This window comes from Anolis sagrei, chromosome 9 (assembly GCF_037176765.1).
Source record: "Anolis sagrei isolate rAnoSag1 chromosome 9, rAnoSag1.mat, whole genome shotgun sequence".
Taxonomy (NCBI): Eukaryota; Metazoa; Chordata; class Lepidosauria; order Squamata; family Dactyloidae; genus Anolis; species Anolis sagrei.
Window position 1 is genome coordinate 1,576,096 of NC_090029.1, and position 10,775 is coordinate 1,586,870.

Sequence of the window (10,775 nt, forward strand, 5' to 3'; positions counted from 1 at the left end):
TCCCCCTTTTTCCCTTCCTTCCTTCCTTCCTTCCTTCCTTCTCCAAAGGAAGGACTCAGCCCCAAAATGCTCTGTGTCTATTATGTGAGGAACACAAACAAATACCTACTCCGCTGCCCCAGAAATGACAGGCTTCCTCACATAATAGTTGCAGAGCGGTTTGGGGTGATCTTTCAACCCTTCCCCCTTTTCCCTTCCTTCCTTCCTTCCTTCCTTCCTTCCTTCCTTCCTTCTTTCTCCAAAGGAAGGAATCAGCCCCAAAATGCGACCATTATGTGATGAAATCCAGGTGTTTCTCTCTCCCTGCCTCAAATTCCCATAATGTACTCCCCTTTAATGTAGGAGAGTCAGCCCCCAAATGCTCTGTGTCTCTTATGTGAGGAACACAAACAAATACCTACTCCGCTGCCCCAGAAATGACAGGCTTCCTCACATAATAGTTGCAGAGCAGTTTGGGGTGATCTTTCAACCCTTCCTCCCCCCTTTTCCCTTCCTTCCTTCCTTCCTTCCTTCCTTCTCCAAAGAAAGGAATCAGCCCCAAAATGCGACCATTATGTGATGAAATCCAGGTGTTTCTCTCTCCCTGCCTCAAATTCCCATAATGTACTCCCCTTTAATGTAGGGGAGTCAGCCCCCAAATGCTCTGTGTCTCTTATGTGAGGAACACGAACAAATACCTATTCTGCTGCCCCAGAAATGACAGTGCGACCATTATGTGATGAAATCCAGGTGTTTCTCTCTCCCTGCCTCAACTCCCATAATGTACTCCTCTTTTGCCTTCTACATGTTCTTAGTCTTGATGGAGTACAGAAAGATGCCTTAAGCAGGGCCTGCAGGTTGTGGGGAGTGGGGCCCACAGATCCTATACGTTTTGCCCATAATAATGGGCTTTTGAGCAATAAATGGAGTTTCTTCTCGTCTGTTTACATAGTTAAGGGACCCTGGCCCTCTCCTCTCAGGAAGGAAGGGAGAAAGAAAGAGAGAGAGAGAGAGCTGACCGGTCGCCGGAAGGGGACCCACACGACTCCTGTTTATACTACCTCCTTTTAAGAAGTGATTCTAGTATTATTGTTGTTGTTGTTTTTTTTTCCTGTTCTCAGGGCGCATTGTGTTCCTTTTTGTAAAAAAAAAAGCTGTCTTGCAGCAATGACAGGGTATCTCTCTATCTATCTTATCATGTTTAATTTTTGTGTCTGTGTGTGTGCGTTGTGTGAGAGGGTGACGTTTTCATCCGGACCGAGAGCCCCGTCCCCCAAAGCCAGGAGTCCCGTCCTTCCCCTGCTTCCTCCGCTCATCCTCTCACCAGAAGGAAGAATGGGATATCCTCACAATATAGAACCAGGAAGCTCGCCTTTTTGAAGGGGAACGTCCGTGTTCCTTGCTTCCTTGCAAAAGGAAAAATTAATATCGATTGGGTCTGGACCCCAATGCCCCCCTCCCTTCCCTTCTTCCTTCCTTTCTTTCTTTTTCTCTCTTCCCATCCTGTCCTAGCCTTCCTTCCTTCCTTCCTTCTTTCCTTTCCTGCTTTCCTCCCTTCCCATCCTTTACTTTTCCTTCGCCCTTCCCTTCCGATCCTTTACTTTTCCTTCCCCTCTTTCCTTCCTTCCTCCCTTCCTTCCCTTCCCTTTCCATCCTTTACTTTCCCTTCCTTCCTTCCTTCCTTTTTTCTTTCTCTCTCTCCCTTCCCATCCTATCCTTACCTTCTTTTTTCCCTTTTTTCTTTTGCTTTCCCTTCCCATCCTATCCTTCCCTCCCTCCCTCCTTCCCTCCCTCCTTCCTTCCTTCCTTCCTCCCTCCCCTTCCCATCCTTTCCCTTCCTTCCTTCCTTTTTTCTTTCTCTCTCTCCCTTCCCATCCTATCCTTACCTTCTTTTTTCCCTTTTTTCTTTTGCTTTCCCTTCCCATCCTATCCTTCCCTCCCTCCCTCCTTCCCTCCCTCCTTCCTTCCTTCCTTCCTCCCTCCCCTTCCCATCCTTTCCCTTCCTTCCTTCCTTTTTTCTTTCTCTCTCTCCCTTCCCATCCTATCCTTACCTTCTTTTTTCCCTTTTTTCTTTTGCTTTCCCTTCCCATCCTATCCTTCCCTCCCTCCCTCCTTCCCTCCCTCCTTCCTTCCTTCCTTCCTCCCTCCCCTTCCCATCCTTTCCCTTCCTTCCTTCCTTTTTTCTTTCTCTCTCTCCCTTCCCATTCTATCCTTTCCTTCCTTTCTTTTTCCTTCTTTTTTATTTTGCTTTCTCTTCCCTTCCCATTCCTCTTTTCTTTCTTTCTCTCCATCCTACTCTACCCTTTACCCTTTTACTTCTTTCTCCTTCAATTTACCTCCCTCCTTCTTTCTCCCTTCCATTCCCTTCCCATCCCATCCTTTACTTTTCCTTCCGTCCTCCCTCCCTCCTTCCTTCCTTCCTTCCTTCCTCCCTTCCCATCCTTTACTTTTCCTTCTTTCTTTCCTTCCTTCTTTCCCATCCCATCCTTTACTTTTCCTCCCCCTTCCTTTACTTTTCCTTCCTCTCTTTCCTTCCTTCCTTCCTCCCTTCCCTTCCCTTACTTTCCCTTCCTTCCTTCCTTCCTTTTTCTTTTTCTCTCTCTCCCTTCCCATCCTATCCTTCCCTTCCTTTTCCCCTTTTTTTCTTTTGCTTTCCCTTCCCTTCCCATCCCATCCCTTCCTTCCTTCCTTTCTCCCCATCCTATCCTATCCTATCCTATCCTACCCTACCCTATCCTTTCCTTCCTTCCTTCCTTCCTTCTCCTTTACTTTACCTCCCTCCTTCTTTCTCCCTTCCCTTCCCATACTTTACCCTTCCTTCCATCCTTCCTTCCTTCCTTCCTTCCTTCCTTCCCTCCCTTCCTATCCCTTCCCTTCTCTTGGGATGGGATCCTTGACTTTTCCTGGCTTTGGCGAACGGGCCCCCCTCCTCGTTCCCTTCTGTGGGCATTCCGTGGGTCTTGGTGGCCCTTCCCCTCGCCCCTTTCCCCCCGAATCCCAGGCTTTAAAGACGATGGCGACGACCTTGTACCAAAGAAGAATGTTGTGTAGATGTTAGAAAGCTGCCTATTTTCCAGAAAGGACTTGAGCTAGACGACCAAGAGAGAGAAAGAAAGAGAGAAGGAAAGCTCTCTCTAGCTTTGGAGACCTTTCTTTGCCTCAGTAGTGACTAACCAGGAGGGCCTAGATTAGTGCCGCGATTGTGTTGAGTAATTAACTACCTCCGTGTTCCTTTCAGACCCTTTCCTTTCCCCCAAAAAAGTTTCTCCAAAGACTTTCTTCCCAGAGGAAGGTTGCCTTTGCTCTCTTAGATATACTCTATTTTGGGGGGGAGGAGGAGGGGAAATGTGTTTTTTTATATATTATTATATCTATATTATATCTTATCTATCTATGTCCTTGCGGAAGGGGAAAAAAAGGAACTCCTCTCACCAAAGATGTGTGTTTTGCGGGCCAAGGCAAACCGCTGAAGCGTTCCAAAGACTTTGCAACCAACGTTGACACTTTCTGAGCCTTTTCCTTCCCTTTTTTCCCTGTTGTTTTGGGACTTTGGTGGGGTTTTCGGGTCCGTCCCTTTCCGTTACGGGCAGCCTGGGAAACCTTCCTAGTTTGGAGACTTTCCAATGTAAACAAAAGTTTCCGCAACGAGTTTGCAAGAGATCGGATGCACTCGGTTGCCGATGTCCTCGTTTGTGGGGTTTTCGGGTCCGTCCCTTTCCGTTGCGGGCAGCCTGGAAAACCTTCCTAGTATGAAGACTTTCCAATGTAAACAAAAGTTTTCGCAACGAGTTTGCAAGAGATCGGATGCACTCGGTTTGTGGGGTCTTCGGGTCCGTCCCTTTCCGTTGCGGGCAGCCTGGAAAACCTTCCTAGTTTGGAGATTTTCCAATGTAAACAAAAGTTTCCGCAACGAGTTTGCAAGAGATCGGATGCACTCGGTTGCCGGTGTCCTCGTTTGTGGGGTTTTCGGGTCCGTCCCTTTCCGTTGCGGGCAGCCTGGAAAACCTTCCTAGTTTGGAGACTTTCCAATGTAAACAAAAGTTTCCGTAACGAGTTTGCAAGAGATCGGATGCACTCGGTTGCCGGTGTCCTCGTTTGTGGGGTCTTCGGGTCCGTCCCTTTCCGTTGCGGGCAGCCTGGAAAACCTTCCTAGTTTGGAGACTTTCCAATGTAAACAAAAGTTTCCGTAACGGGTTTGCAAGAGATCGGATGCACTCGGTTGCCGGTGTCCTCGTTTGTGGGGTCTTCCGGTCCGTCCCTTTCCGTTGCGGGCAGCCTGGAAAACCTTCCTAGTTTGGAGACTTTCCAATGTAAACAAAAGTTTCCGCAACGAGTTTGCAAGAGATCGGATGCACTCGGTTTGTGGGGTCTTCCGGTCCGTCCCTTTCCGTTGCGGGCAGCCTGGAAAACCTTCCTAGTTTGGAGACTTTCCAATGTAAACAAAGGTTTCCGCAACGAGTTTGCAAGAGATCGGATGCACTTGGTTGCCGGTGTCGTCTCCATCCCTTCCTCACTGCTCGGTGGATGATGGGTCGTGTCCCAATGATGGGCTTTGTAGTCAACCGGGAGAGCGGTTATTGTGTTATAGAGTTTTGTCAGCAAAACCAAAGATGTTTCAGGTTGCCTTTTGCAGAGCTGTGGTTGGGGCTGGCCTTCTCCCTTCTTCCAATCTCCCTTCCCACTCCTGCCTCTCACCTGGGGACAGGTAAGAGCATCCCTTCCTTCCTTAGAAGACCATTAGAGGTGTGGGAAGGCTCCCTTTCGGGAAGGAAGGCCCCTCCCCCCCGTCTTCCCAGAAACCAAAGCTACTCTTTTGGATCCACTTTTTGGCCCTTCCGTCCCCTTGGACCGAACTCTGCTCCAGGTGAGCACAGGTGACCTGGCGTTTCCTCTAAAAGGAGACGCTCGGCTCCCTTCTGCTGGGATAACGGCCACAGAGGCGGGTTCTCTTGCGTGTCTTCTAGGCATGTGCAACCATGGTTCTCAAGTACTTACAAAACTAAAGTTCTGGTGGTGAACACTAGGGGGTGCTGGTGCTTTGCTTCTACAGTGTTGCTAAAGATCGGGTGGTGAAAATGTCAGAACTCTTACAAAACCTGCAAAATTTCATTATTATTTCATTATTGGTGTTTTTTTTATGACATAACCTATTAGCAACTGCCATTTATAATGAAATTTTACAGTGTTGCTAAAGTTCTGGTGGTGAAAATGTCGGAACTCTTACAAAATCTTCAAAATTTCATTATTATTTCATTATTGGTGATTTTTATGACAGAAACTGCCATTTATAATGAAATTTTGAAAGTTGTGTTAGAGTTCTGAAATTTTCACCACCAGGACTTTAGCAACACTGTAAAGCACCAGCGCCTCCTAGTTTTCACTATCAGAACTTTAGTTTTGTAAGTACTTGAGAACCATTTAGAACAGTGTTTCTCAACCTTCCTAATGCCGTGACCCCTCAATCCATGGTTCTAAAGAACTTACAAAATTAAAGTTATGATGGTGAAAATGTCAGAACTCTTACAAAACTTTCAAAAATTATTATTTCATTATTGGTGGCTTTTTATGACAGAACCTATTAGAAACTGCCATTTATAATGAAATGTTACAGTGTTGTTAAAGTTCTGGTGGTGAAAATGTCAGAACTCTTACAAAACCTTCAAAAATAATTATTTTATTGGTGATTTTTATGACAGAACCTATTAGGAACTGTCATTTATAATGAAATTTTACAGTGTTGCTCAAGTTCTGCTGGTGAAAATATCAGAACTCTTACAAAACTTTCAAAAAATATTATTTCATTATTGGTGATTTTTATGACAGAACCTATTAGGAACTGCCATTAATAATGAAATTTTACAGTGTTGCTCAAGTTCTGGTGGTGAAAATGTCAGAACTCTTACAAAAACTTCAAAAATTCATTATGATTTAATTATTGGTGATTTTTATGACAGAACCTATTAGGAACTGCCATTTATAATGAAATTTTACAGTGTTGCTAAAGTTCTGGTGGTGAAAATGTCAGAACTTACAAAACTTTCAAAAAATATTATTTCATTATTGGTGATTTTTATGACAGAACCTATTAGGAACTGCCATTTATAATGAAATTTTACAGTGTTGCTCAAGTTCTGGTGGTGAAAATGTCAGAACTCTTTCAAAACCTTCAAAAATAATTATTTTATTGGTGATTTTTATGACAACCTATTAGGAACTGCCATTTATAATGAAATTTTACAGTGTTGTTAAAGTTCTGGTGGTGAAAATGTCAGAACTCTTACAAAACCTGCAAAATTTCATTATTATTTCATTATTGGTGATTTTTATGACAGAAACTGCCATTTATAATGATTTTTTGAAAGTTGTGTTAGAGTTCTGAAATTTTCACCACCAGAACTTTAGCAACACTGTGGAAGCAAAGCACCAGCGCACCCTAGTGTTCACCATCAGAACTTTAGTTTTGTAAGTACTTGAGAACTAGAACCATGGTTGCACATGCCTACTGCAAACCCTGGGCAATATCCCTTCCTTCCCTTTCCCTTCCTTTCCTGTTTCTGTTGTCTTTGAGGAACGTGAATGCCCAGCATGGAAGTGGGGGTCACCTTGGCCCCCCATTTTGCCCCCCCCCCCCGTTTCCTGCAATTCCCTCTCCTTTAAGGGCCGCAGTGACCACCTGTCTTGCGACGGAGGACGACCGCGCTGAGTGATAATAACAATACCACGCGTGCGATGGTATTGTTTCTCAGGGGATCAGCGCCGCGGGTTCCGCCGCAGGAGGGTGTTGCCGTGCGCCTCGATAATGAATGTACCTTTCTATTTTACATGATCATGTTTTGCTGGAATTTTATATTATATATATATGAAAAACAGAACTGACCTCATTGCCTTTTAGCGAATGTCCACCTCCTTTTGTGTTTGCGATCCCCTTCCCCTTTGACGCCGGGGCTTTTGACCGGCCGCAAACCTCATGCCAAAAATGAAAAGAAGAAGATGTTGAAATGCCAAAATGTTTATAATAAAACTGCTGTCTAATAAACAGATGGATTGCACAGTTTGAATAAATTTTCTTTCCTTTAGTAGAAACGCTGGTTGTCTCGTTCTTGCCCTTTTAAGGAGTTGGTTTCCTTTTTTAAAGAACTTTGAATATCTATATATATAAAATCCAAAAGGGCGTCGTTAGGGGCCGCAAAACACGAAAACCCCCGGACGAAAAATCACCAAACTTGGCGTATGCATACCTCAAACCACAAGGTATGCAGAACACACATCACAACTCAAAAAAACATAACAACTGTTGCAGTAGGGCAACCATTTACCAGGATTCCATGAGATCCGTGGAGAAGGAAGAAGACAGAGACAGCTTAGCAAGTTTCCAGTATTTATTCTTACCCGGGTAAGGGTGCTCAGTTTCCCCAAAATGGCTGATGAAGCACAAAGCTCTGTCCAAGTTAGCCCAGTATTTATAGATAGAATTACCAGTTTGCACATGCGTATACCAACTCTGCCACGTACACAATACATAATCATTAACAGAATTCTTATATAAGAACACTTTTGGCAAATCATCACGACCCCAAATATTTTTCTTTCCATCAACCTTTAGCCTTATCCCCAGATGACATGTTCCTAATTTTCTTAGATCTTAAAATGAATCATAACTTCATATATATATATATATGTTTTTAACATAAAACTTATTCAAAGTAATTTCCTTATTAATTCTTCGGTAATTATTTTCATAATATCTTGTTTTTCCTGGAATTGGTCATTTTATAGAATGTGTCTGAAATTACCTGCTATTTACATCAAATAGACAGGAGATGGCGCTCTCTTACTATATGACCTTAGATGTTCCAGTCTTGGATCAATAATATCGATCTGGCCTTCTATGTTTAGCCTAAAGTCAACCTTCGGCTTCCTCAAATATTTGTTTATGGAACAAGCCACCCCGACCTCTTATTGATTCATACCGTCTGCTGATTTTCCCTTACTCTAAAAATCTCTTTTTAATCGCCAGAATTAAGGTAGGACCTTCTGTTTCTTAAATTCATTTAAATTATAATTATTTTCTCCCTAATGACTGCCACACAACAAACTCACAATTACACAACCAAACGGAGCATGCGCAGAGGAGTCCCGGCGCGAGTCGCCCGGTGCGCGCACATGGCCGCACCACGCCCCCTCCGTGCAAGCCATGCTTCCTCCCATCACTGCCCTGCCCCTTCCCCCATGCCAAACCGAGCGCGGCCTAGGCACCGACGCTGAAGCCCCAGCCTGGGAGTGGGAGCTCGCCCGCCTGTGCACGCTGGGGGCCGGCCTGGTGCACGTGCGGCACGGGGGGCTGTCCACCTTCCACGGGCCCGGACAGCTGGTGGCCTTCCCGAGGCGGGACCAGTGGAGGCTGACCGGGAGGCCCCCGCTGCGCACCTTCGTGGCCCTCCTGGGAGAGGCCGCGACCCGCCTCTCCCAAGGACAGCCCTTCGGCCTCCGCCACACCCGGCCCAGGCCGCCACCGGACACCGGCGTCTGGCTCCAGGGAAGGAAGGAAGGACGCCGCCATCGGGCACGATGAGGAACAGGAAGGAGGGAAGGAAGCGGGTGAGGGAAGGATGGACGGAAATGAGGGGAAGGGGTGTAAATAGGAAGGAAGGGAGGAAGGGAGGAAAGAAAAAAGAAGAAAAGTGGGAAGGGGAAGGGAAGGTGTAGGAAGGAAGGAAGGAAGAAAAGAAGGAAAGAAAGAAGAAAAGTGGGAAGGGAAGGTGTAGGAAGGAAGGAAGGGATATCAGAGAAGAAAGGTAGGAAATAAACAAACGGAGGGAAGGGGAAGGGAAGGTGTAGGAAGGAAGGAAAGAAGAAAAGAAGGAAAGAAAGAAGAAAAGTGGGAAGGGGAAGGGAAGGTGTAGGTAGGAAGGAAGGAAGGAAGGAAGACAGGGATATCAGAGAAGAAAGGTAGGAAATAAACAAAAGGAGGGAAGGGGAAGGGAAGGTGTATGAAAAAAAGGAAGGAAGGAGAAGTTGAGAAAGTATATGAGGGAAGAAAGGTAGGAAAGAAAGAAGGAAGAGAGAGTAGGAGCATGGGAAAGGAGGGAGGAAGGAAGGAAGGAAGAAGAAAGGTGTGGAAGGGAAGGTGTAGGAACGAAAGGAAGGAAGGAAAAAAGGACAGAAGAAAAGGGAAGGGAGGAAAGAAAGCAAATGAAGAAGAGAAAGGGAGGGAAGGAAGGAAAGAAAAGGAAGTATGGAACTACAGAACGAAGGAAGGAAGGAAAAAGAAAGAGGGAGGAAAGGAGACAGAGGAAGGAAAAGAAAAAGGGAGGAGGAAGGAAAGAGGTACAGAAGGAAGGAGGAGAGAAGGAAAGAAAAAAAGGGAAGGGAGGAAAGACGCAGCAAAGGAAAAAGAGAAAGAAGGAGAAGGAAGGATGAAAGCAAACAGCTAAGGAAGGAAGTAAACAGGTAGAGAAGGAAGAAAGGAAAGAAGAACAGGAAGGAGTGAAAGAGGCAGAGAAAGAGGGAGAGAAGCCTGGCCACAGCAACGCATGGCGGGTAAAGCTAGTCTATCTATCTATCTATAAAATGCTCTGTGCATAATGAGTACCTTAAAAACCAAAGAACCGATGAACAAAATCACACCAAATTTGGTAACAGAACGTCTCACAACACAAGGAGTGACCATCACTCAAAAATTATGATTTTGTCATTTGGGAGTTGTCGTTGCTGGGATTTATAGTTCACCTACAATCAAAGAGCATTCTGAACTCCATCAACGATGGAATTGAACTAAACTTGGCACACAGGACTCCCGTGACCCAACAGAAAATACTAGCAGCATTTGGTGGGCATTGACCTTGTGTTTGGGAGTTATAGTTCACCTACATGCAGAGAGCACTGTGGACTCAAACAATAATGGATCTGGACCAAACTTGCCACAAATATTCCATATGCCCAAATATGAACACAGATGGAGTTTGGGGAAAATAGACCTTGACATTTGGGAGTCGTAGTTACTGGGATTTATAGTTCATCTACAATCAAAGAGCATTCTGAACCCCACCAATGATGGAACTGAACCAAACTTGGCACACAGTTCTCCCATGACCAACAGAAAATAGTGGAAGGGTTTGGTGGGCAGTGTCCTTTGGTTTTGGATTTGTAGTTCACCTGCGTCCAGAGATCACTGTGCACTCAAACAGTGATGGATCTGGACCAAACTTGGCAACAAATCTTCCAGTATGAACACAATTGGAGTTTGGGGAAAATAGAATCTTGACATTTGGGAGTTGCAGTTGCTGGCATTTATAGTTCACCTACAATCACAGAGCATTCTGATTTCCAGCGATGATGGAACTGAACCAAATTTATTTATTTTTATTTATTTATTTACTGCACTTGTAGACCACCGTTCTCAGCCCTAGGGTGACTCACGGCGGTGTACAACATGTAAAAACAGGTACAATTTACAACACAAGCAATATCACAACAACATTAAACAACATCACTATCAATACTACAATTACACTAAATCATTCGCGACGTCTCATTGTTGAATCACAATCCAAATCTCGTTATCCATGTTCCATTCCAATCGTCATTGCCAGTTATTGCAGCACTTACTCAAACGCCTTCTCAAACAACCACGTCTTTAGTCTCTTGCGGAATGTCATAAGGGAGGGCGCCCGTCTGATGTCTACAGGGAGGGCGTTCCACAGCCGGGGGGCCACCACCGAGAAGGCCCTGTCCCTCGTCCCCGCCAGGCGTGCCTGTGAGGCAGGCGGGATCGAGAGAAGGGCCTCCCCGGACGA